Source organism: Bombus terrestris, chromosome 18, assembly GCF_910591885.1.
Source record: "Bombus terrestris chromosome 18, iyBomTerr1.2, whole genome shotgun sequence".
NCBI lineage: Eukaryota > Metazoa > Arthropoda > Insecta > Hymenoptera > Apidae > Bombus > Bombus terrestris.
In genome coordinates this window covers 2,465,113-2,489,290 of record NC_063286.1, presented here as the reverse complement: position 1 = coordinate 2,489,290, position 24,178 = coordinate 2,465,113, and the positions used below count along the sequence as shown (strand labels likewise).

The window sequence follows — 24,178 nt, the reverse complement described above, 5'->3', positions numbered from 1 at the left end:
GGGAGGAATATTTTGAAAAAAATGCAAAAGTTGGAGAGAGAGAACACAGCTGACGATCGGTAGCTGAATTTGTAATACTGGTTTAGAAGTATTTTGTTGTTAAAGACTTTTCCAAAAGTCGATGGCAAATGCGCCAACGTAGGAGAATAGATACGCTATACTAGATGGACGCGTGTTTACACGAGATCGTGATTGATATGCAAAAGATTCGGATTACATAGAGTTCGCAAAGATATATTTCACGCGGCGTTTCCCCCGAAAGAAAATATTTACGTAGATAACAGAGTACCTAGAGTATTTCAAGATTGCCAGACTAACGTGATGCAGCTCGAATAAATTTCTAGCGAATCACTCGAGAAAAAAAGAAAGGAAGGATAAACCAACAGATATCTTTTACGGCGTGTTTGCAATACTCCACCGATTCGCGATTATCCGATCGTTTTACACTCGCGTTTACATTTACGACCCGTACGCCAATTACCGTAAATGTGAAATTCTAATCTCGCCGCTTATCAACTTGTTTATCGTAGATATTCGAAAATGATCCAGCCTAGCGCTAACAACTCGCGCACACGTTTTTCCCACGCAAACCGTTCACCATCGTCTCTGTTCTTTCCGACTGCCTTCGCGGATGTCTTTTTTTCCCTCTTTTTAACTCGTTCCCGGACAGTGCGTCAGGTAGAAAAGAAGTCCGTGGCATTCGGGTAAGCAAAGGTACCGAGTGACCTTGTTGCGAGCGTAGCTACCCCTTCTACGCGACTTTACAGAGTCGAAGATACGCGCTAACAAGGTTAAATTACGATCGTGTTCCGCGCTCATGCAAATTGCAACGAATAATTTCGAGCAGGATCGCGAGAAAGCGAGAGGGAAATTCGCCATTCGACGACTCGGATAAAGTCGTTTCTACGACGGCGCCACGTTGCGTAATTTAATCTTTATACACCGGCCTCTTCTCTAGACCAGCGTGCAGATGAACTTTGGAAAAAGCTATTCCTCTTTCTTTTTTCCTTACACCTTTCTTCTCTTTTTTATTCCACTGCCATAGGAAGCTACCTGCGCGATATTTTCGAGAGAATAGTAGCGTTCCCGCGACGAACCCCGACGAAAATGGCCGTTCGCCTGTCGATATCGTAACTTGCCGCGAATTCCGCAGCGAATTCCCTCGAATGATCGCGAGGTTTCAACCTCGCGTTCATTCCGACCGGCGGCAGCTTACCTTCTCCAGAAAACGTGCCTCTCAAGCATCGAATCAGAATTATCCCGCCATCAATTCGACGCTTTGCTGCTCGCCACTGTTTTATTAACTTTCAGTAGCTTCGACATGGAAATAATCGACTCTGCTAGTTTTAATTTTACCTCGCGCCTTCTCGCGAACAGAGATCGCTCTACTCCAATTTTGCAAGCTTTTAAGCTCATAACTGTAACGTTACAGTAGCAACTGCAGCGGCTACAAAAGGTATTGACATCTGTTCTTCTTCCGATGAAGTGTTCCTTTATTAGGTTCTATAGATTTGTTTCATTTTCATATTATTACATTTTTGTATTGTATATGAAAGAAGGTAACTAAATGAGTCGTTCAGAGGCTATAGTAAATCTATTCCATAAATTAAAATGTACAGAAAAACGATGATGTTGGGTGCATCGTTTCTTAAATTTATTTTAGAATCTACTTACTTATTTATTGATGTTATTTTGCGATAAATTAACTCGACAATGTATGTAATTTGTTTCTGAAGAACTGAACATTAATCGCGTAATTAAGCGATGAAATTAAGGAAAAGTAGAGTTAATCAATGTAGATTGTAGAAAAATTATACTTGGATCTAACTAATTACTATCCAGTATGCGCTTGTATGCGAACAGTTCGTGTACAACAACTGTATACTAGCATTTCACAAAACTTGTTAAAAATAGTCCTGCTCAATATCGTTTCTTTGCCTCCTAAATCAATATAGCGTGTTTAAATCACTGTTGCAACCTCGACAATAGAATAAGCCAGAGAAAAAAAAGGAAAGAACCCTGGCGGTGCATAGACAGTGGCCAAGGTCGTGGGTGTCGATCCCGTCAACGTTCACGTAACAGTAAAAAAAGGGTTGTTTTGTGCGTTTTATTGCGGGGTCGCGTGAAGGCCGAGTCACCACCGTGTCAAACTGCAACCCTTCCTTCCGTACACTTTGTCCATAGGCTTCCTTCTCGACCTTCGAGCGTTAAGAGTTAAGAGGCGAGCCTTGGCCGAGCATTTCGGATTATCTCCAAGCTCTTTTTTTTCCCCTCAGGTAGTAATCGAGGGCGAGGAAGGGGGATGAAACGGAAGGAAGAGGAAAAAAACAGGCACGTCGCGTTTATTACGTATTTTTAAGAGGCGAACGCAAGGTGACGGTCCCTTCGGGTAACTACCGAGGATCTATCCACCTAACTCCTCTGGAGACCTTGGTTCCTCGTAAAGGGGTAATCAGCCCTCGTCGAGCCGGACTTTGACTGCGATGCCTGTCGTCCTCTCTTGCGTAGCGCGGCTCTCCTCAGTGTGTCTCTGTGACAGGGTTTAGGCCGGTATGTGTGTCGTCACGCCGCGCTTCTGTCACTCTGTCGACGAAGTTTGTCTACGAAACACGCGGACGTCATGTCGGTGTCGACCGAATTCCGAGCTATCTCCGTTCCATCGTTTCATAAGCTAAACGTATTACGTTCGCGCGAGTTGTGTTCTCCGCGTTTCAGTCGTAAGTTCTACATCCTGCGAATGTATATATAATATATCGTAGACTGACATTGCCACGAACGTAACATACCGTAAGATGCCTTGTATCTGTGTAAAATGTAGGTGTAACTATGTAAGGTATGGTTAGCGCGTCGCGTACGTAAAGTGTAACGAAAGGCAAGTTGCAAGTCTGTAGGGATAGTGTTTTTGTTGAAGTTGGTGAAAGTGAAAGATCGTGCGAAGAGGATATTAGAGGAAAAAAGATTATTGTCGCAACTAACGACTTTGTTGCGTTGGCTCAGCGTGTGCTGGAAGAGTGGTCGGAAAGCTCGATTTAATTAAAACGTACACAATGGCGGACCGTTTGGGAAATTGAAGCAACGGCAAGAAGAAGCTTGGGGACAGCTGCGAGTCGTAATTATTTCTAGTCCCACATCCGACACAAGCGTGACATGCTTGTCGAGGCCTGGCTCAGCCCATCGTCGAGGGGTCACGCTCCAAGAGCTCGCAACTCGGATGTACTATCTAGTTTAGTTTATATGTTTCTTTGCTCGCGTGTGCACGTGGAAACTTCACTCACAGCGCTTCTGTAGCTCCGTGGATAAAGTTTGTCCTGCGAACGTGGCCCGCCGTCGCTTTCCACTGCTCGAGCCGTTGGTTCGTTGTGAGAAACAATCGTCGTTCGATCGCCTATTGCTTCGCATCAGTGCAGTGCGTCGATGCTGTGCGATCTCGAGGATGAATCGATGGAGATCGATCGTCAGGAATATCGCAGGTTTCGATCCTGGTGAGTGCATTTTCCTCCGTAGTATTTTCCCCTTGCGCGATACATTTTTCGCTCTATTATACGCGCAACTCGCGCACTGTTTGAGATTTTGTACGACAAAAACGAAGACAATTTTACGTGGCTCGATACGATAGCCGCTATAAATCGCTTTGAAAACATTTTTTCACGGTCTGAACGCGATTTATTTGTACAGTGACGCTTCCTCCTACGCGTCAACGTCATTTGCTGGCACATTCTCTAGCGATTTATTTTTAGATCGAATCTCGTACAACCACATCTTGGTATTTCGCGTTGTATCGGTAGCGATATCAGTCGGTGACCTTCGGCAATAATTTCCAGGCTCGACGATACTTTGAAATCTCTCTATCCACGTTTCTTTTCTATGTTTCTGCCGCTTGCTCTCGTCTTCTGACTTTTCCCATTCCAATAACGGATCTTCGATTACTCGAAATTCCTTTTCTATCGACTGGTAGTCGTCTGGCGACGATTCTTCTTCTGCCAATATCCTGGTCCAACGGCAGAGATACAAGGACATAACCGTATCCAGGCTCGAAGAAACAAGAAAAGGAGCGGAACAAAAGTTTCTAATACGCTTTATCGACTTCGCTGTCGGAGAAGAGTTACGAAAGAAAAGGATAAAACGTGCGTCACGTTACTGCCCGTTATCGCCATTATCGCGTCGATCCGAGCGGTGCATTCGGCCGAACGGTACGACGCTCTTAATTAATTTTGCAATATCTCAAGGCGAGCTAAGCATCGAGCTGGTTTTACGAGCGTCCCTGACCATCAAACTTTTCCCTTTAAAAAATAACGATTCCCCGGGCAATTAGCGTTAATGGTTATCGGTAATGCGTACAGGATCGTTCCATCACTTTCGTTTAATATCGGCGGGACGATATTTTTTCGCCGCTACACCCTCGATAAATTAACGTTAACTTAACGACACCGAGTACATTGTATTAAAACCGTAAAATATGCACTCGACCGCGGGGATTTCTCATTCGGCGCGAGTTAAGCCCGTCGAATCTTCACCGAAACGGTTTTCCTTTTTTCGTAAGGTCGCGACGATTCACAGCGAGCAACGTATAAGCCAGATACGATCCGAAATTTAGAATGGAAATAAAAATATACAAAGTAGTCGATTGTTCCAACCGTTTACCGTTACGTTTCTTTACACGCTGTGATAATTTCTTGAATTTATGTACGGATATCCGATTTTTGTCGTTTATGGTAAGGCGAGAAGCATACGGTCCACGCCTTCTAGCATAATGTCTAGTGCATATCAGCGTGAAGTAGCTGAGGTAAAGGAACGAAAATAGACGATGAAGCTTTAGAATAGACAATATGAAGCAGGATCAAAATTTACAGTCGATAGAATGTTGCCTTAAAGTTAATTTTTATCATCGTATCGATAGCCATCAAACCCCATAACATTCTCTTACTTTCGTTTGACGCAACAAGACCGTTTATTGAAGCGAACCCCGTGTTTTTGGCCATTGCCAAAGTGCATAACGTTAGAAGTTATTCCAACGAATAATTCGACTTTATATTTAACAAATGGCGCAACAGATATACGAATGTTGAAAACACTAAGCGATAAAAAGTCACCTGCAAGTTTCGGCCATTATCCAAAATCCTTTTTAAGTATTTACTCGCTTCACCGATCGATACCACGAACGTATCAGACGTTCTACACCCTTTTGAATATTCCGAAGGCAATGGCATTCCGCGAACAGCGCGCGAGATTTCGTGAAGTCACTTGTTGGACGCCATGGCGGAGTCGGCGTGGCTCTGCCTCTAAGGACGAGTCACGGTCGCCGCGTTCACGGACGCACGAACACACGTGTACACGACGTGCAGCCATTTTACCATGGCCTCGTACGCACAGCTTCGCTTCATCGGCCCCACGATCTCCAGCCTCGTAGCTTTTGTGACTAACGGTTAGCTGGAGAGGCGGCCATTCCTGAACCGAACTCAATCCAGGGGGAACGATCGAGGGAACGAAACCGATCTCTCGTGCCAGACCCTTCCTTCTCGCTTTCGAATCTTTATGCACATGTTTCTTCTTTCTCTTTTTAATTTTTCCCAGACGTCAAAAGCGATTTTGTACAATAGAATTTTCTTCTCGGTGGCTCTTGTTTTAGAGTCGCATAACTGTTGATCGAAGTTGGCGTAATTCACCCTTGGGTCTCAGTTTTCAGCCTTTAAGACGGCAAAGTGATTCTGCACGATACAAACATTTTCTTTCCGACGGTTCTTGTTTCATATATCGGCCAAAATTAATTTACATCCATCTTTCGATGAATAAACTTTAGCTGCGAGTACACATGTATATTGCTATCAGATCTCTAATGATATCCATTGATATCTATGGTCGCGTAACAATGGGAAATTTATGTCCTCCCTAACAATGAATTTCCAAAGACGGAGAAGACAAAGGAGACCTCGCCGCGTTCTTTCTTCCTTCGGCGACGGAAGAACGCTATCGAAAGGGTACAGAGTCGCAAGCTCTGAATAGCAGCCGAATGCCATTTAGTCTGAACCAGCAGCGATTTTTTTCTCGTGGTGGAAGCCTGATCGAGCTACTGGTATCGAGAGCCAGCGGATAGACAATCCGGAGGTTCAACCAAAAGACTGAAACTTGTCCGGCCATCGTGGTTAACGGTTAGCCGGGGAAAGAGAGACGTTGGTGCGCCGCTGAAATTCAAGTCGTGGTGTTCCGGGGTGCTGGCGGCCATTCCACAGGCAGATCCTCTCCGGTCAGCAGCGGCAGCAATTTCAGCGAAACTGTTTCGAGTCTCTTTCGAAACGAACATCGAGAGGAGCGAAGGAGAAGAGAGACAGAGAAAAGGAGAAACGGTGTTGGGGTAAAAGAAGCGGCGGACAGAGAGAATAAACCGAGGAAGAGCATCGATTAGAGGGGGGCGAGAGATTCGACAATCGCAACACCCGTAGCCAGAGCGAAATTAGGTGGGCGTGCATCGCAGAAAGAAGGAAAAAAGGAAATCCATGGCAATTCCACGCGTTCGTTATTTTACGTTGATAAATGCCTTTATGCAAATGGCTGTGCGTCGTGCCAGGTGATCTTCATTAACCTCGGGCCAACGCTAACTGGTACTGTAAATAAGCTAATTTATACGTATTTATACGCTCGCAACGTTTTCTACGTTGACCACCTTTGGTACAGCGAGAGAGAGACGAGAGCGGCGAAGAAAATACACGTCGAGAAGGTCGCTCGAACGCTTTATCGATACACACAGCAGCTTTGGTGTAATTAAAATGTCAAATACCGAAATGACAAAGTGATACTGACTCTTCGGATTAACCTCTGGTGGAGTTCCTTTTTCCTTGAAACGGTCGCAGAGGCCGGAAATCGAATTAGTAACTGAACTTATCCTATGTAGCTCAACGGGTGGTCATTTTTTATTCAGAACCTCTGTTCTTCTCATGTTCTTTCCACTGACCTTATAATAGAAACTAGAATCCATTGGACGGATTTAGAAGATCAGATAGCGGATACGTAGTCGTATACCACACAAGGATAAGTCGTATATAAGCTCGTTGTAGCGTACCACTGATACATAGTAAGAAATAGCGACTGTCCAGGTATATCGTTAAATTCCAACTCTAGGAAGACATAGTTTACGTTGAAAATATCGAGTCAAAATATTAAGTAACCGAACAATCACTTTGTTAAGCAAACACGTTAAAGAATGAAAGAATTAGAATCTAAATTGTAAAGTAATTTCGAATAAACGATGCGCTTTATCCCGCTAAATATCCTACGATCTTATCGCTCATTTCTCCGCGATTTCCATCGATCCATGATAAACACGTCCAGCAAGTTACCGATCAGACGAACGTCCAACTGGCGGAAAACGCAAAGAGACTGTGGCGACTGAAAAAAAAAGAAACGATGCACCGACGCGATAGTCCATGCGACAATGGATGCAAAACGTCTCGTTATACGTTCAAGAAAGGAAGAAAGAAGAGAAACGAGTCGGTGGCGTGCTCGAGGTCCGTTTATTAAATGTAAACTGTTCACGGAATTCAACGTTCGCTTAACCAGCAAACTGTTATGAACTAATAAAGTGTTAAACACACGCGACGACCCGTATCGCTGTAGCAATTCGTACGAAACACGCTGGACTTTCACTCGTTGGATTTACAGGGGACCCGCGGCGTTAAGTGGAAGCTCGATGCGTCGACCAACCACCGCGGGTCATTGCAATCACGAAACGACAGCTTGGCGAACACGATTATCGATACGTCTCCGCTTTTTCCTCTATGTTTTCGACCGAGACGCGGCGTAAAAAACCGGTTAGTAAATAAATTCCAGGCCCATCGACAGGCTGTGCGTGCAGATGCAAGGCTTGTGAAAACGAGGTCGTACAAAGTGAAGTGTCTCGATCGTAAAATCGTCGCTTACGAGAGGAATGAAGTCGTGAACGACACGATTTTCGAAGCTCGATGGCCCGCACCTCAAAGTTGATGTATCCCACGACTCGATGCTTCCTTCGTATCGCGACGAGTTTTGAAGAAACGCGCGAAAGAATCGACGATCTCGATCGCTCCCGCCGCTATCTTCAACGGCTGTAAAACATCGCGGCCGCTACGTCGCTGGCGACTTAAGTATCCATCTTTCGAATAGTCTGTAATTTAATAGACGATTACGCCACGGTACCGGCCCCCTTAAACGCTTACAAATCGACGTGTAAACCGTTGTAAATCGTGACCGGATGCTTTGAATACCAGCAGCCGCTTTGACGCCATGGTCCCGCCGGAACGAGGTTGATCGCGACCCACCGGCAACGCTTTTATTCCGATTTTATGCCCGCCAGGGCGCACACGGAAACGTCAACGTTTCGAGTAACTTTTTCCATCGAGGTATCATTCCCTGAATCTCTTTCTTCTTGGGTGGGTACACGAGCTTTATGCAATTTACGCGATCTTTCGGTCCACCGCGTTTCCTTCTCTTTGTGTTTCACTCTGGAATTTTCACATACCGTGCAGGCCGATTTAAATGCAAAGTTTCTAATAACGTTCAACGATATCGTAAATCAATTTCGATCGCGAAATCGAGTCTGTAATAACTCTAGGCAATTAGTACAGCATGCGAAGAGAACGGAGATTACAGAGCAGCTTTTGTCGATTCCGTAACACCTCGGCAGTTGCGGTAACGACAAGAGATGTCGATTCGATTTTATACATTGGAACGCGAGATAAACAAAGTGAAAATTTCATTAGGCTCGGTTAAACATGATTTCTTCGTTCTTTCCGTCCATCGTGGCTTCGCTCGACCAGATTTCCACCAGTTAAACTCCATATTGGCGTATATTTCAATCGATTCGGGGGATGGCGCAATTGAGACAATTGCGACGAAGGGCATCGGATGAAAATTGGCGTGAGGTCGTGGGCAGCGATTGGGCGCGGTTTATTCAATGTAGGCGCGACCATAAATCCCAGTTGAAAAAAGTCGATGCACGTGCGAATTTAAAGCGGTTTATCTTTTTCAGCGTTTGCGTTTTATACGCTTCTCTTCGTTTTTCAAACGAAAGCCCAATAACGCCATCGTCAGCGCGATAAATTTCATCCGCACGGCTACGCGCTTGATAATTAATTTCACGCGATCGTTGGTAATAAGCTCGGTTGCACGCGACATAAATTGGCCTAAAAGGACAAAGCGGCTCGATAAACTCATTTTCCGCGAACAGATGATCGACAATGGCACGGTATAAATGTTACAGAAACGTCTACCTGGCGACTCGATTATACCGACTAATTGGATTCGTTACAAGTCGATAAATATGGACGCCTACATAGCCGAGTAATTTTCGAAAATTAGCCGAGCCCTGAAGGCTGGCTAATATGCACGTTAATCTGTGACCCGTTGAACGCATTACCTTTAATAGCATGTATATATACGCAGGGTATATTCCTCGGTTGAAAAGTTTTGTCCCGATTCGATGACTTTGGAAACGACGCCGACTGCAAACGATGTTCGAGTTTTCAGAAAACTATGGATAGTTTCAGAGACACGAACCGCTCGAGTACGCGATGTAGACTGTACTTAAAGTGCAATGTGTTCGATTAACGATAAGAAATGTTCGTTGAAAACGACTTTGTGCAAACGAGTTGCAAACAAACCAGTTTATTCGAGATAGGAACAGCTGTTTGATTTTATTTCAAGGATTTCGATGTAAAGATCGGTAATGCGAAGACCACGAGTATGGAAGAAATCGTGCTTAATAAGTAGATATTTCCAAGGACAACGAACTTTGCTCGACCAACGATCAACAGACCGCGATAAAATTTATATTGGATAATGGATAATGAATAACTGCCAGCAATACGGGTAAATCAAGCTAAGTTGAACGCGTATCAGCCGAGACGATAAAACGATCGATCGATCCACGAATAAAACCATGGTTACGGGAAAAATTGCACGCATAGAAATTTTATTACGAGCCGGCGCTTGCAACGTGATATTGCGCCATTGAAAAGTCACCGAAATGATGTCATAACGGGTATCCCGGCGCACAAATCCAATAGATTTCAGCCTCGTGTCTCACGGAAATACGTTGTGTCGTACGCGAAGATATAAATTAACTCGCGGAACGCGCGTACGACCGCGATTAGTTGTCAATAGTGTTTCAATTGGAATTTTACGCCGTCTTTGGTTAATTCAAATTTTATGCTCTTTAGATTCCTCGACGCGATTTTTCCTAAAACCGTTTCGCAAGAATAATATGTAATTAAATGGACACGGTTTACGGTTTAAATTTAACCAAACAGAGACAATTGGTCGATGTACATTGAAAATAATTAGAAATATTGGATAATATGAAGAATGGAACCTAAGCAAACATTTGTTTTGCGTGTCATGTGTATCATTACGTACATTTATGCACACTTTTGCACCTTCAAATTTCCTGTATAAATGTATAAACATGCGTGGTATAAATATCAGCGTCGCAAGATCGTTCCCTCGAATAAAGCTACAAAATCCTATGGTAAAATTTGAATTCAGATATAACCTCCAGGAGTAAATCTCTCTTCCGCGCAGGGAATATAAAGAATCTTTTTTACTCGGATGCCTACAGATCTTAACGTTGTAACCTATTCTTTGTTAAAAGTGAACCGAATGCCCAAGGCCATCGGAAGTTTACCCCTTTACATAGCCTTCTTTTTCATCTCCATTCTATTGTTCCTTCCAAATGCATCGGAAAAGTGGAAAAGTTGCTGGAGCTTCAAAATTGTTCTCAGGTAAAAAAAGAACAAAAAATGTGACGTAGCTTCTCCAATGATTTTCGTTTACGACTCTCGCTTACCGTCATCGTTTCGTCACTTGCTATAATTATCGCTCGATTCATACTCGAGCGAATTTCATTGCCACGTGCGTGCCCATGGCGAACAAGGGGCTAAATTGAGCGATATTGTAAACGCGAGTGGCAATTTCGTCGGATGATTTACCGTGCATCGAGCGGTCGATTCCGCGAATCCACACTGGCATAGGGTGTACGCGGCAATTTCAAGTGGAAACGTCGTAAAACCGCGTTCGACGTCGGCCTCTACGGTTAACCACATTCCCATTCTGGAAACGTGTGAGTCAGGCGAGCGTCACGACGCTCGGTATCGTAAATAACGTTTCAACAATTAGCACACGCGACGAAGCGGCGTCTAGCCGAAGGAACGCGAAGGAGTGGCTGCGCCCCTTCTTACGGATCGTGGCTGGAATATAGGATTCCAGCAATAAGAACGATTATATGCCCGGTTTTCGCAATAGACTCGACGGAAACGAGCTCGACTTACTCTCTAGCCGTCTTCGTCCAGCCACTTAACTCGACCGTTCCCTCCCTAAAATCGTTTAACCACCCTCGCTAGGTCCACAACCATCCATCGAGGAATTAATCGTATTACTCGAGCACTTTTATTGGGACGGATTACCGTGTAACGGGCCAGCCTTCTCGAAACGCTCGTGTAAATTTTAAGTGGCGTGTTTCCCAGGGCTTTACGAAGCGTTCTCAGACAGCGTTAACGTCGCTAAAATGGACTGTAGAATTTTTTAGGGCGAACAAGAGAAACCAACGACCTATTTGTATACTTTTTCTTAATAAACGTCGCGTTAACATCAGAGCCAGCAGCGTGGTCGAAATTATCGCGTCCGATTTTTCAGAATAATTTTATACAATAGAGTTTTGCAATTTCTTGCACAGCGTTAACGCCACTCAATAGATTTGTTCAGAGCGAACAGTGGAAAGCGAGAACGTAGATATTCCTATACTTTTTCCTAACGAACGTCACATCGACGTTTGAATTAGCAGAATGGTCAGAATGACCAATGCATTTCTGATTTTCCACAATAATTTTATTTCGAACGTGGTTTAGAATTTTGAATTTTCCTGAATTTTCTATTTTTTATATCACCTCCTTGACTTCTTCCGTACGAATCTTATATTTTAATCATCGATAATTAACGAGCCTTGTATTGATGCTTTAGATTTGAAAGCCTATTTGCGTAACGTTACATTAAAATAATCAAAGGTCGCGCGTTGATTCTTTCGCTTTTCTTCGTGATAAGCTTCCATGAGAAATGGGAAAGGAGAAAACGTCGAGGAGCGGAAAGATGGAGAGCGTGCCGGAACGCTGTCATCGTTTGAATAGCTTGGTCATCGTCCGCCACATAAGGACGGGTTAAAGAATCGATAGACGGCGGGGATAAAATTCGAAGCGAAAATCCTTGGCGAGGATTAACGGGAATATACGCGCGCCGGTTTCCAATCTTTATCAAAGGATACTGGCGATTCTCCCATACCGTATGAATCCTTTCCGATATAAACACGAGCGCAGAGAACGTGGCAGAGAGAGGGGAGTACTGGTTTCCTGTGGCAGTGTCCGATGGCGAAGGAATCCGTGCCTACTATCCGAGCTGCAAAGGCGAATAGTTCCCATTTATGCTTGGCGTTATTATTATTAGCCAGCAGTTATCGCGAGCAAGTTTATTGACTTAAAATTGAACGTGCATGTAATGTACTCGTATGTTAGGTACTCGATAGCGATATGTTGGTACACGGATCGTTTCTTCAACCCTCGCCCACTCTTCCTTCTCTTTTATTTATTCCCCATGCTGCAACGCGTTTCCTGCAGAACTCGAAGAACTTTCCACGCGATAAAGCCTTTGATAAGCTAAGAAATACTCCTATTATCGTCGTTGCAGGGATTAAAAGTCGTACTTCGTTCCGAACCACGGTTCCAAGATTGTTTTCCTTTCCTCCCTTTTTTTTCTGTTCCGCTTCCTTCGCTTTTCTCTTTGGTTCGCTTTGAGTATGGCGATTTCTTCGAGATAGAAGTGCCGCGAATGATTCCCTAAAAGCATTCGCTTTGGTTTCGATCTTTTGACAGACTCGACGCAAGCAGCGTTTCGGATGCGCGATAGAGAAACTCGAGTTCACCGGAGTTGTTCGGCTCTCGCGTTCCATTTGGTATTAAGGTCGCAATTCTCGTTTGGATCTCGCTTTGAAATCTCGATTCCTCTTCCTCCCGAGACCCTTTCGTCTCGACTGCGGATGCAAACGTTGCAGCGTTTTCGTTCTTCGTTGAATTAAACGGCCGACTTTAACCGAGACGCGGAGAAAAGAATTCGAAACACCTGGCAGAATTCGCTTAGTACGCCTTCCGAATCGACGGAATTCCACGCGGCAAACGTACACGACCACAGACGTTTCTGAATGAACGCGTGTTTTTTGCGAACGTGCAAAAAGTTGCGCGCTCGAAGAAGGGCTGCTTCGTTTATGGCTTACTAAAATAGCCGTACGCGGCGTTAAGTGACGTCATTTAATGAACCGCGCATTAATGCAGTATTTATAACAGTTCCTGGCTCGTAAAATTTCTAGTCCGATTCCATAAATACACGAACCAGTTCACACGCGTTTCTTCGTAGTACTCGATCTCGTCTCGCGACCCCCGATTCGCCAGGTCAACCATCGAGGTCATCCGAGCCTGGATCCTCATCTGGAAGCTTAAGTAAAAGCCGAATCAGCCTGATCTCCAGGTTTCTGTTATTCCGGTCTGATGCGAGCGTGTGCAACGAACGCGTCGTAAACTATAAGAATCCGAGGGAACAGCTCGATAGAGGCATTCTTTTCCCACTCCCTCCGACGAAATATCGTTTAATCGGGCCTCCAAGTTAGATGCATAATTACGGCCCGGCCCTGTGGACGATGGTTCTAGGAAAGGAAGAGGGAGGAAGAACGTAAAGGCAGAGCATGGACCGGGCCAACGCGTACAATCACGAAAGTTCGCAAACTCGTGCTTGAACGAGCCGTTCGAGCACACGAAAAGGAAACGAAAAGGGGATGGGGCGCGCGAACGTGGACCACGAAGAGGCGGGAGAACAAGACGAAGAGGAAGGTAAGGACGGAGGGAGAGGCGAGGCGAAGGGCATAGGGACGGGACGACAAGGAACACGGCTATGGCAAAAGAGGTGGAAGAGGGCAAAAGTTTCGATCGTAAAGCGAATGGAGGCAAAAAAGAAAAATTACATTAAGAAACTCGAGCGTAGCTGACGCGATGATACTTGGCTGCTGGTTGCTGGCTCTGTCTGCTGGTATGCGGCGCGTTGGTCGGCAAGCTGTTCTCTGTCTTTCTTTTTTTCTATCCTCTTCTTCCTTCTCTACCCCTTTTCTACCCCTCTTTATTCTACTAATTTTCCCGCGCTGCTAGCAACTACGGGAACGGCGAGAGTTGCCGGAAAACGATTCTCGAAAGAGCCCAGGCTGCGTACACGGCGGCCAGTTTCACGGAAAATTCAACGCGATTGATTCCCGATGCTTCGGTAGGAAAAGTTGATCGGGAAATTGATAGTTTTTCGATGAACGAAGATGCTTAGGCTGTACGGTTACAGTGGATGCGTGTTCCGATGTACGCGAATACGTCAGAGCGAGCAAATTACGCGCATAAATTCTTCTAAGTTACGAGTGATTCTTGCGTATTTTCAATTTTCAGACGTTTCGTTCGTCGGAACATCCATCGTGGCCGTAATTTTACGTCGAAACTTATCTCGATACACTCGGAAAGACCACAAGGGGAGAAGGCAAGAAACCAGATTTTCTAGCTTTTCTTCCTAGAAAATATCTTTTCCTAAACACGTGCTTCGTCGCGTTTAAAATTTCCAAAATGTTACTCGTCAACTTATAGCAAATTACGAATAAAACTTTATCGACTTATCTGCCTGCGTCTTTTGACCTAATTGGCTGTTTCTATATTTTTCGACGTCCTATTAAAACGCCGCTTTTTGATCAGAAAAGAACGCTAAAATTGGGAAATTAAGAAAAATGTATTTGTCGGATCTCGATCGGCTGCAAAAGTGTTCTGCGTGACGTATCGTTGCATGCAATTACGCAAACCCACGCGTCTACGTGTTCCATTTGACGTATGTCGGAAAACAGCCATCGTATCGATACAAAAGGTCACTTCTAACGTCATTCGACGAAGTACAATGAAAATTGTAAAGCGGCGATCGCGATTTCTCTCGCAAAATCTTCTCCGCTCCTCCACTTTTATACGGTGGCTAACGTTTTATCGATAGACGGTATATAATCGAGCGAAACGTACAGCCGAACGAGATTAAATTTAGCCAGTTTTTCCTAAGCGATTCTCGCAGCTGCGGAGAATTGCTGCCGCGATTAGACGAGTTGCCGAAAGAAACACGAGGTATGTGCATTGGCAAAGGGCTGGAAATTAAAGGGAAGAAAAGGAAGCGCGAAACTGCGAAGAAAAGTAAAGTAAGCGTCGAAGGTGGAATAGAAAGTGTCGGGAATGACGTACCTTGCCTCTTTCAAAATGCCAGTCAAATTCAAGTTAGACTAGTCGGAGGTGGAGCGATAACGAGTCGGCCAACGATTTACATAAATAAGTAGTTAGATGCGTCTCGGTTCCAAGTTTCAGTGATATTTCAGAAATAATCATTTCATGGTCCGTGAAGCGAGTCGTTGCTGCCTAGCCAGTTTCAATAACATATTACGCTTTAACGACAGATTCTGATCAAAGTTATATACGCTGGTAATGGACAATCGACGTTCGATTCTAACGTTACATAGATTAAATCTCTCAGAGTGTGAAATTCCCCTATCTAATGGTCGATCGATTAAAAAGCACCGCATCAACGAAATATCATTATACGCGTTATTGTATGTCTAACAATTTGAAAGCCAAGTTTCGTTCGAAACGATCGTCCAGCGACGAAGTCAGCCACTTTCTCGATGCAATTGCGCACCGCGATTCCCGCGTAAAAGAATAAAGAAAAAGGTACGAATCGATACGAGATTAAAATCAGCGATGCACTGACGATGCAGGACTACGATCCTATGGTACGAGTTTCGCCGACTTATCGACGAAGATGGTTGCAGCGTCGGAGAGAGGAAGAAAAGGAAAAGCCGCGGCTGGGCTCGCGCGGCCACTTAAACATCGGGCGAATTTACGTATCGAGAAGTAGAATGCGAGAAAAGGGGGGCAGGAGGAGAAAGGAGCCGAGGGAAGAAAGAGACGCGGAATGGTCTGCATATAAAGTGGACACGAAATGAAGCGGGTTACGTCGGTCGGTAGGTGGAAGAGCATGTGTCGGTGCTTCTTCGGTGTGGAGTTTGCCTCGCCTTTTTACTCGGTGTACATTTCGTTTACATAGGATCCACGTGCAAGCGGGCGTGCAAATGCGAATATACGCTGCTACGGAACGCGTACATTGTGGCGCGTGTGTGTTACGCTGTATATGTACATGTACATGTATATAGAGAGGAACGAAAGAGGGCGAGGAACGAGAAAAGAGAAACCGTGGTGTGTTCACGGTGGGCAGGGCAAAACGGAAGAGAGCGAACAGGGCAAGGCAAGCCATGGTGTGGCAATGCAGGACAGAGAAGGGCACCAGCAACAGGGAGGAAGAAAGAAAGGGATAAATAAAGAGGGACAGAGAAGGTGGAGGCTTGGTTAAAAGCGCGCAGGGTGCTCGCAATGGCCGACGATTTTCAACTTTTGCTATCGCCTAGCCGAGAATGGAAAATGGAGAATCCCGGCGGCGGGATATATACGCCCGAGCTGAACTCATTTACTTTGAAAGTTTCTCGAGAGCCTCCCGGCCTTCTCTCTTTCCACCCGCGTTTACCGTTTTCTCTATCTTCTTTTCATCCTGGGCGAGCCCGTTACCTCCCGACGAGATTCTACACCGGCCGGGGATCGACCGTGAAACGCCTCCGTGAAACGCGTTCCTGCCGATTATCGATGGAGATTTCATGGATTTCGCGAATTAAAGGATTAAACGCGATGGGGTGCGATCGATTCGTCGAAAGAAACGGCCGACCGCCGCTCGCTTTTTTTCCCAAATTTATTAACATCTCCTTGCTATTACACTTTCGTTTCTATCGAGTTTAACTTTTTCCTTTTAAACCAGTTTTATACATTTTTTCTATACCCGTAAAAAATGAAATAAGCAAACGATCGTTCGCCTCGTTTTCGATTTCTTTTCGCCAATTACAGAAATATTTTAAGAAGCTTCGTGATAGCAAAATGAATTTGCATGTTATCTCCCGTTAATGGAAAAATATATTCCTCTTGCGCAAATTAATTCAAAATCCTATTAAGATTAAGATCGTTAATCTTACGAGCACATCGAGCAAAACTTCGTCATTGACGAGTTATCCCTCCCACTTTTTCCTGGCAACGAGCTACCTGCAGGAGGAAGAAAAGCACGTGTCGCATGGTCGTACCGCCAGCGAAACATCGGCGCGGCCAACTTTTGTTCACAGCTGTGACTGGATGTTTTTAACTTCTTACCAGAAAGCTGGAGCTTCTTTTCGGACCAATTCTCTACCCTGCAACAGTTGCTTATTTTCTAAAGCGTTGCAACTTTGCTCTCAAGTATACCATGAAAAACTAATTCCCATAAAACGAACAAGATTTTTTCAAGCGTCTAAGCCTACCGTGAGCATCCACTAATTTTTGAAATTTCAATTTTGTTCAATTATCGAAAAATTCCAACTGCTGCCTATTATTTTTCTGGTTACTAAATTTTCTTTTTTCACATTATGTTATTATCGAACAAGAATCTCTCGAATTATTTTTCGCCTTGCTTGAAAACATCGTTTTTCAAGCATACGTAGAATCCGTCGAATAAACGAACGTTCTTCTTGCCTACGTAAGAATTAATTCCATTTGAATTCACGGAAGGCGCCTGGTCCAAAAAGGTTCACGATTCTAGCAGCAGGATCTTGCGAAGGAAAAGTAGGTAGCCGGCGATAAATCAAGTCCATGGGGATTACGTGAACCTTTCTCCGCATGGTGGTGCGCGCCCCGCCGAATTCCGGTCAGTAAAAGTCATCGTAAAAATATAATCACGCTAATGATAAGCAAATGGAATACACAACACGGGAACGTGGAGATCGGGCAGGCTAACGATCGTCAAAAGTCAGGAAGCTTGCTCGTAAATTCGTCTAAGACATTTATAGACGGACACCTCGCGTCGGAAATTCTTCCTAGAGCCTGGCAGAGGATCTGCCAACTTCACCGATAACAACCACGTACAGGAACGTTAATTTGATGCACGACCGTCGTCCATGCTATGTGCAAATTACAGCGTAACTAGACCTGACCCGAACCTGACGCCTTCTAATTATCGCGACAACTTACCACCGAGACAACGGACGCGTTACAAACCATTGGCTACCATCCAAACGCGACTTTGAACAATTTTTTAACACGCCGATCGAATACTTGGTCCGTTTCAAAGATGATTCTGAACAGTCTCGTTTTTCATACTATCGTCGAGGAAAATGTTACTATAGAATTCTATAAAATACGTGCATGCTATAAAAAGAACACTTTCGTTAAGAGCGTTCTATGCTAAGACAATATCTTTTATCGTTTGTTGCTTTATATGCCGAGAAATAAATACATCGTAATGGTACATATGATTTATTTTAATAAACACGTTCTAAAATACGCTATTCTAAAATATAGAAGACTTCTCTAGCAGCTGTTGTAAAAATAGAATAGTATTTTGCCATTCCGAATGATACTTCAAACGACGTTTAAAAAATATTCCTTTACGATTCGTTGAATGTAGAAAATAATCATAGAAGGGACGATTTTTAATATTTTAAGGTCGAAAATAGCTTTAGGAACGCATCTATGAGACAGACTATTTTCGGCAAACAAGGAAAAGCGAAATAATCAGTCGACGGAAAAATAATCATTTTTTCTCGAAGGGAAAGAAAAGAATGTTTATCAGAATGCTGGATAGATGTTGAATTTTAGCGGACAAACGGTAGCCCACGGTACGGGATCGGGACGATATCGAAATCCATTCACGTATGGTTTCTCTCACGGGATCCGAGGCTTTCCATCAGTCCCACACGGGCTCCAATGCAAATCGTATCACGAACGATGCAGGGAAGATGATACAAAGTGGCCGTAAAAATTCCTATCGCACTCGAGAAATAATGGTGGGCTGTATTCACGGGCGAATCGATCTCACTGCGGAGAATTGAATTTGTACGAAGATTTCACCGAGCTCCTTGGTATCGTGGAAATCTGCTAAAATCCAGGCGAAACAGGCACAAAACGAACTAAATAAAGAACGAAGAATTTCAAGATGTTTAAACTTTTAAATTGCCGATTGCTATGGAACGTACGCCGTGTCATCGATCTTCGCGAAGACACGGATCGATCAAACGCGTTACCAATGGCCGTGAAAGGATGACACGCGATACGAATCCGTAAACGAGACCGTCGCCTTTGTTTCCCTCTGCTGTCTAACCATTCATCGCTTGTCGTTAATTAGCAAACCAAATCTGTCCGAAGTGTCTAATTGCGTTCTAATTGTAAATCATGGCTCTATGAGGACTCGACTCTTTTAAAATTTTTTATCCTCTTCGCTGTCGCTCGTAGAATTTTTAATTCGTTGCACTCGATGATCAGATACATGAAAGAAACTTCGATTAAAAGGAACCCGTCAATCGCTCAACCGGAGGAGGGTGTGGCGAGAATTCGGAACAACGATATCTGAAAAATTAAGAAATTCTAATGACGGTAACACCTCGATGAAACTCCAGCGTCTCTGAATTCAATTTCATTTTAAATGTAAATCGAGTTCGTACGAGTGCAAATTTCTTGCCGTCGATAAAATTTCTGTATTTCATTGGACAGTTAAGATCAATTTGAGAATTGCGAGAAACTATCGACGTCGTGGATAAGTGTCGTCGAAACTCGCATCGAAATTCGTCGTAGCATTCAACGAAAATCCGCATCCAGCTGCCTTTAAAATGTAAATCTACGAAGATCTAATATTCTATTACGAAGCGTATCCCCTTTAACGCTCTATTATGCAAACATTCTTCGTGTGATTTTATAGAATTTCTAATTCATTGTATTCGATCGGATCGTCGAAACTAATAGGAGAAACTTTTTCTGAAAGAAACCATCGACGTCGTTTGTCTGGCTGAAACTATCGCCGAAACTGGAGGTAACGACACGGAGAAGAGCCTGGAAAAAAGTGTATTCTATGAAATTCGGTCGGTGGTGGCATGGTGAACGGCGGCCGAACGAGTTGCGCCGGTATCGGGGGGTGAGAATCTACGCTCTTTGCCATCAGATTGCCATGAACTAATTTAGCTTCTATCCAATCTCACTGGCTCTCGTGCATTCCGCGCCGTTTTTAGATTTAACCTACCCAAATATGCAAATTGCCGCGGGAGCATAGCGAAGAGAGCTGCCGAGAAAGATTCCTCGAGGAGAATGGCCGATTCGGTTGCCTTGCTGCTCGCAAAGGGGGGATAGGGGGTATAATCCTCGCCCATGGGAGATTGTGGGCGGCCAAAATGAAAGAGCAAAAAAGAGCTGGGTATCAAGGTACACGAAGAGCGAACAGAAACACAGAGAGGCGGCGACACGGGGGCAAAGAAATGGAAGTGGAAGAGAGATAGAGAGAAAAGACGTACGAGAATCCGGTCTCGTACGAATGCACGCACATACGCAGTGGTACCGATCGATATCGATCCGGGGAAAAGTCGAAGAAAATGAGAAGTTGCGATCGTTCCAGTCGGCATCCTCGCGACTATCGCGCTGGAATTTAGATCGGGGAAATGCTACGGCAAGATTTCGTCTCTTTTTCAGCCTGATTGCGTAGAATCTTTTACGAATCGAAACGTTCGAGAAAGGATACAGAGTATCTACGACTCAGCTGCTCAGAAACTATGACGATTAATAATCCATAAATAAGGAAATAAACACTCTACTTGCAGTTCATTGTTATTTGCAGTAAGTAAATTTGTAGAGGTAAATAATCTGTTTGTTTGAGAAATTTGGAGCTGGAACATCGAAAATGCTTAAAATACTCGTTTGACATTGGCTAGAACAATTTCCCGTTGAAGTTCCATCTCCCTTAATTATTTTCACCATAGTATGGATATTGGGAAATGGCGAATGGAGTAAATTACGCAAGAAGTTTTAGATTTCTGACATTGGCTATGTTTCCTTATATTTGGCAAATAGAACTCTCGGTCTTTTATCATGCAATTAATTCGAGCGATTCCCGGCTCTGTAAATAACGCCGCTACGAAAGTGACTGGGTTCATCTCGGTAGATCGGCGGGGGAATCGCGGTTACGAAAAAGGCGAGAATATACGATAGAAGGTGCGCTTAAATCGCGATTTTAACGCGCTAACAAAAGTGCACGCGGTCGACGGTTGAACTTTCGACCCACAAACGGCCGGTAGCGATGATTTGCGCGCGAGTTACAGTTTGTCAACGGTGCCGTGTAAAATTGTCGCTTGAACAGCCTACACGGGATTACCGAATCCGCGTCATCCCGACGAAAGCCTCTGTGCCGCGGCTTAATAAATTCACCCTTTACGGCCAGCACAAATTCGGTAACGAACACGTAACGCGCACCGATTGCATCACGCTTTGATATGCTCGAACTTTATGTCGGATTTCTATGAAATACGAACTGACGCAGCTTTTATATAGGTGCGCTATATAATTGAGGAAATAGGAGTTAATTTATGGTTATTCGCGATAGAATTTACAACAGCTATTATGAAATTCAAGACGTAAATATGATATTATTACTTTTCCCATGACCAACGATAGTTTTATTTTATATTAAAAACAAATTACAAAGACGAACGAATCAGCCTTTCTCTCTATTTCGCTCGTCTTTCACTTTGCTCGCTGCGAGCCAAACGACCGAGATTAAATATAGCGGTCGAAATTCTCCTGTCATTTGTTTGCACAGAGAGACAAGTACGAATAGCGAGTGAAATAAAGAAAAAGCCGAGTCGTGGATCTACCTAGTTAACAAAGTATTTCTAACGTCAAATTGAGTTATTACTTACAGCTTGAAAAATAATCCCCGATCGATATTTTTGTATATGTACACGCTTCGGCGGCCCGACGTTCAAAATTACATGGCACAGGCGAATTCACATTTTTTTCTGTATAAGAATAACGTAATATCTATTTATAGTTCGATCCATGATAGAACAAAGAACAAACGATCGTGAAATTGCAATGTCAAAGGGGATGATACACGAACGAGTGCAAACACTCGTCGGAACGAATTTCAATTTGTACAAGTGCATAGAGATAAGGGTGAGCGTCGTACCGGAAAGTTAGACGGCGGACGGGGTTGAAAAAAGATGGACAATACCGGTGAAAATAAGTGTTACAGTACTTAATAATAACGTACTGGCCGAAGGCATGATGGCGGAACAAGGCGGGGCTCTCCGCGAATATTTCTGTCCGCGTAGGTAACTTAAGAGAGGGTAAGAGAGACGCAGACACCGAGAAAGGGAACCGAACGCGTTAGACAGGGACAAGATGAAGGGAAACGAAGTAAGCGAGAGGGAGAAAGATTCAGGGCCAAGAGAAGGGAAAGAGCAAAAAGGAGAGGAAAAGAAAGAAGAGGCTGACCGGCTTGTAATCGTTGTTCGATTCGACCAGAAAGGAAATCTTACGTTCCAATTCCATCCGGTTCTCTCCTTCCTACTTTAATTAAAATCCGTACAGAACCGTTTTTACCACCTTTTCGAAGGGGAACTTCAACCGTGACCGAACTACGCATATCTTCTTTATTCACCGCGTCGACTCGCGATTTCCTTTTATTTCCATCTTCCCAACTCGTTCGATCCCTATGCCACGCTATCACGCTTTCGGATAAAATCGAAACACTTGCGCGAATTTATTAAACGTCGTGTTCGCAAACAAGCTATTTTATATTCGCGGAACGATCGCACGGCGTTCGAATCGACGAACGCGAATAGGTATTATCATAGCTGAGACGTTCGCGTGGATCGATAAGGGCGCGAAAGCGCAAACACGCGTCGCGTCCTTCCCCCACGTCGTTCGGACGACCGCGTGTGCTCGATCGCTAATTCCACGTTTCCACCAATTATTCGATCTCTATTCCCCCAGTACGCGGCAAGACAATTTTATTTCCCGTAATACCGCCCGAGGACACGGTAATACAGCGGTAATATCAAGCAAGGAATTAAGAAGTCCAGCATCCAGGGGAGTCAAGACGTTTCGGCTTATTAAATGGCGATCGTTGCGGCGGAACGATGGAAATCGAACGAAACGCAGAGACTTTCTTGGAAGTTTCGTGGGGTAACCTGTTCCTTTCCGGATTCCCCGCCGTTCCGAGCTGATAATTAAGTAACGGATAAAGATCGATATTAACATGGCGTGTCCGTCTAAGGTACCGGTTCTCGACAACGTTAGCGACTACTAATATTGTAGTGACTTTATCATAGCGACAGCAGTCGCTGGCAGATTCGTGTCTCGGTTTTTACGAATTTTCTTTCCTCACTTCTTCGACCGAACAGGCCGGCCGCAGCTTTATCTCTATTTTGCCCTTGTAGTCGCTCCTCCGTGGCTCCTTTCGAACAGAACGAGATTGCCAAGGTGATTGCACGACCGCGATTCCTCTTTCACGAGATTGCGACTCCATTAATTGGACCGGCCAAGCTACCTCCGTTAATTGACCATTTCTGAAGCGTATTTTACAGGCTGCGTCCACGAGGATTTTCGTGGCAGGACGTTCGAGAAGTTTCGCAAAACGTAAACGCGCGCTATCGAAGGACTCGAAAGAAACGCTCGAGGAAGTTTCATTCATATTTTTCGCGTTCGAAGTGGATTTTGTGCGAAGGAACTTATCGTTACGTACGTGGAAAACGTTATTGCACTTTCGTACGTCGATAACTTTCTGACAGCCCGCATCGCTTATCAACGAGAAAACGCCATTGAGTCTTCGAGCAGTTATCGCTTGAAATCCTGTTCTCTCTAAGTTAGGCGTAGAAAAATGTACGTATCAGGTGCGATATATAACCTTGGTAAACAGCGTAAATGCGTTTATAGAGAGTTTTTCTTTTTCTCTTTTAGTCTGATTTCCAACGACGACGATTCGACCGATTACGAGTCGATAAAAAGCCGTAATTAACGGTTAACCGAGTGGATTGCCTCGACGAAATCGTACCTGGTAATTAAATAACATGGCGATCAGCGTACTTCAGGAAGCCGTAATTCCTCGTTCTTTAATCTGTGCACCGTTAACCGAGCGTAAATCTGGTATTTGCGTTAAATCGGACACGACGTTCGATCGAATTTGCAGGAAATCTCTGTACGCGGGTGAGCTTAATCTCGAAATTCGC

General features: G+C 44.3%; 1 long non-coding RNA gene across 1 annotated transcript; it reads left to right on the top strand.

Annotated features, from left to right (window-relative positions):
* Positions 1-2,195: 2,195 nt before the first annotated feature.
* LOC125386901 lies at positions 2,196-14,707 on the top strand. The gene is made up of 2 exons (XR_007227458.1): positions 2,196-3,482; positions 13,713-14,707. It is a non-coding gene; the product is annotated as an uncharacterized LOC125386901 (long non-coding RNA).
* Positions 14,708-24,178: the final 9,471 nt, after the last annotated feature.